The sequence below is a fragment of the Limulus polyphemus genome, unplaced genomic scaffold (assembly GCF_000517525.1).
Source record: "Limulus polyphemus unplaced genomic scaffold, Limulus_polyphemus-2.1.2 Scaffold1113, whole genome shotgun sequence".
Taxonomy (NCBI): domain Eukaryota; kingdom Metazoa; phylum Arthropoda; class Merostomata; order Xiphosura; family Limulidae; genus Limulus; species Limulus polyphemus.
Window position 1 is genome coordinate 323,416 of NW_013666723.1, and position 3,588 is coordinate 327,003.

At 37.7% G+C, this 3,588-nt stretch overlaps 1 long non-coding RNA gene across 1 annotated transcript in view; it reads right to left on the minus strand.

Annotated features, from left to right (window-relative positions):
• Nucleotides 1-1,436: 1,436 nt before the first annotated feature.
• The window catches only part of LOC111086452, an 11,343-nt gene continuing 9,191 nt past the window's right edge, over nucleotides 1,437-3,588 (minus strand). Inside the window, exon 3 of the long non-coding RNA XR_002611179.1 lies at nucleotides 1,437-1,447. This is a non-coding gene — a long non-coding RNA (uncharacterized LOC111086452). The remainder of the gene's footprint in view (nucleotides 1,448-3,588) is intronic.

Sequence of the window (3,588 nt, forward strand, 5' to 3'; positions counted from 1 at the left end):
GCATCAGGGAGGGACGTGAACGTTTGAGAAGTGCATGACGTGTTACTAGCGTCACGTGACCTCCGCTGTCGTAACAATATTATACACATACTACTGTTTATATAATAACCTGAATGAATATTAGGCCTACGTGTGTAATTGCTTTTACGTTCAGAGCTAGGCCTCATTAGTGTCTAACGCAAGGCAAGTGCACTGAGTAAGGTTGGTTCGATTAGGCAGACAAGAAGTAACCATCTAGATCCAGCTTATTATAATCCAGTTTTTGGCCCTGCAAAGCTCTGGTTCGAATCTCTGTCCCACCAAACATGTTCGCCCTTTCAACCGTAGGAGCGTTATAATGTGATGGTCAATCACACTATTCGTTGGTAAAAGAGTAGCCCAAGAGTTGGCGGCGGTTGGTGATGACTAGCTGCTTTCCCTCTAGTCTTTCACTGCTAAATTAGGGACGGCTAGCGCAGATAGCCCTCGTGTAGCTTTGCGCGAAATTCAAACAAACAATCAAACTTTTACGTTCAATTTTCGGAACTACGGCCCGTCCGATACACGTAATTGTCAACATGCTATTTAATAAAAATATATGATAATTATTGTTTTTAAAATAATAGTATTAATAAGGGATGTTCCTTTCCAATTTTCAATTATGGCATAAAGTAATTACTGCTTATTTGAGAACTTCACAAACTGAGTAACAGTTTCTATACCTGTCTTTCTGTATTCTTGCTTTTGAAGAAAGGGATCCTGATCCTTCTGGATCCTCCCGCTCTGTATCCATCCTTGTATTCTAAGAAAATGTTTTGGTAAATACGAGACTCGTTCACTACATTGGGCTTTAGATGCTTTAAACATCTACATATACGTGTTAGTAGGCTTAATCTAACCTAGTCCTATCCACAATGAGGACAAAGGAAGTAACTAATGGCCCGAGAAGGGCGTAGTGTATGAATATCATCTCTAAAATGAGAAGGGAGAAAAAAAAATGGTTCAGACGAACATGATGTTTAAGCACGCAACTAAAATAAACTCCCAGGAAATAGATTCCAAACTAGCTTAAGTTTGATTTTTACGCGGAAGCACTGAACGGAAAAAATATCTAACCTCTCTAGCTCTGACATGCTTTGCACACTATTCTGAGTTGCCAATGAAGTATTATTGTAATCAATTGTATTTATCATAAGACATTAGTATTAGGCCTATATTTTTAAACATTACATTCTTTATCTAGTTTCTTAAGGATTTTCAAGATTTAGAAGAATGTATAATAATAGAATTTCTTTGTGTGTGTGTGTGTGTGTGCTTTTTTATTTTTATTTTAAGCTGGGCTTTTACTTATCAAAAGAAATATAAAACGATTTTGGAGTATCGCCAATGTAATTTAGTTAATGGTTTTCCAAGTTTTATCAAGAATTAGGCATTCCAATTTCAGATTTCGTTTACCAACAGTAACATGCTGTTGATAGGTGTGTAAGACACTTCTTCAGGTGCACTGTTAGTCGTGATACAGAGATAGAGGAAGTAATTTTGGATTGGTCAAGCTTGTGAAAGGCGTTCACACAAACTGTAGAAGCTTGGTGAAAGTACACGTACATGTAGTTAAACTGTTATCCAGATCAGTTCCTCACGTCATAACTTTAACATATTCCTTCTTTATAAAAATATTTAAAAATTAGCCGGTCTGGCATGACCAGGTGGTTAGGGCGCTCGACTCGCAATCTGCGGGTTCGCATCCCCGTCACACCGAACATGCTCGCCCCTTCAGCCGTGGGGGCGTTATAATGTAACGGGCAATCCCACTATTTGTTGCTAAAAGAGTAGCCCACGAGTTGGCGGTGGGTTGTGATGACTAGCTGCCTTCCCTCTAGTCTTACACTGCTAAATTAGGGACGGCTAACGCAGATATCCCTTTTGTAGTTTTGCACGAAATTCAAAACAAACAAACAAAAAAGCCAGAAGTCAACTAACTAACTAGAGGTTCGATTGGACAGTCTCTATCGTGTGCCCGAGGTTATCATAGTGAATCCATAACGTAATTCAACTTGATTAAATCGTTTACACATTTCTTCAGAAGTTGTCTTTTGCCTCCCTTAATTACAAACACTTTAGATGATGGAACCAAAATCTAGAGCTTAAGATTCTGTATCATTAGACTGAATAGTTAAAATCTTTCTAAATATAAATAATATTTAGTTAATTTCCTTTGTGTGGTAATAAAGTTTTCTTTTTTCCTAAACTAAAGTCTCAAATAGTGGCGTAGGAAGCGAGGGTCCTGCTCCACCCCCACTTTTCAATTTGACTCAATAAAAATAGCATCAAAATTAGAAAAATTACTCTTAGGAAAACTAGGAGAATGGACAAAGTATATTTCGGAGCCCAAAAGCTTCCAGGGCCCTAAGGCGAGTCCTGGACCCCGACCAAATGAGTGCACTTATGGCGCACATTCCCTCGCTTCGCTCGTTCAAATAAACCTTGGGCCTCCACCATTTTGTGTCTCCTATACCTCTGATAACTTTGATAATTTTAAGCTTATAGGATTAAAAACTAGAAAAGGATCAATTCAGATACTTTAGTTACGCCCTCTAGTGGCTCAGCAGTAAGTTTGAGGGCTTACACCTCTAAAAACCTGTTTTAGATACTCGTGGTGGACACAACACAAATACTACATCATGCAGCTTTACGCTTATCAACAAAACAATATGTCAGTTACATTGTATCATAACTATTGCCATCTAGTAGATACATAGGAAATGAGTATAACTGTTGCAGCAAAAATGCAGACTGAAAAATACGAAGAATAATCCGGATTTTAGGCAAACCTCAGTGAAAAACATATGTTACAACTTTTTTAACTAACACTTGCCGACTCGTTAAAAATATTATGGCTTTAATTATTATGTTTAACTAAAGAGAAAATACGTTTTTGAAGAATTGGTGTCTGGAGCTGTATTTATTTCATGCAGGTATAATAAAAAATTTCAATTTTATAAAGACAAGTAGGGATCGATATATAGTTTTGACTTTCTTGTTTCAATGCGTTTTGTAGTATTAAACTTTCTATATCACTATAGCTAGCTAGGTTACGTATATATCGATCCCTACTTTTCTTTATAAAATTTAAATTGTTTGTTTCCTTTTCATTACCTAAATTTTTGTGCGCCGGCAATACCAAGCGTTGGGCGCGTGTATACCTGTGTTACGTTTCTGGTCGTTAGTTAATTTTCCGTAAATTTCTTTCCGATGAAACTTTACCGATACACGTCCTTTCTTAAATAAAACTGGTTTATTCTTTCTGAATACAACTTTGCAATGCACTTAATTTCCACAGTCGCGCTATAAAAAACGCCATAATTCACAACGAACGTCTCACGTGCTTGACTCAACTGTCAATTACACATTACCTTGTTGCCGTCGCTTCTTGGCGGCTTATATATACAAGACTACCGCATATCTAGTACCCTCTCGAGACTTCAGGAAGGGACGGGAGTCTTCTAGAAGTTCATGACGTGTTACTAGCGTCACGTGACTTCCGCTGTCGTAACACCTGATTCGATTTGATTACTCATCAAGAAGTCTACCAACCTACCCTCAAATTTA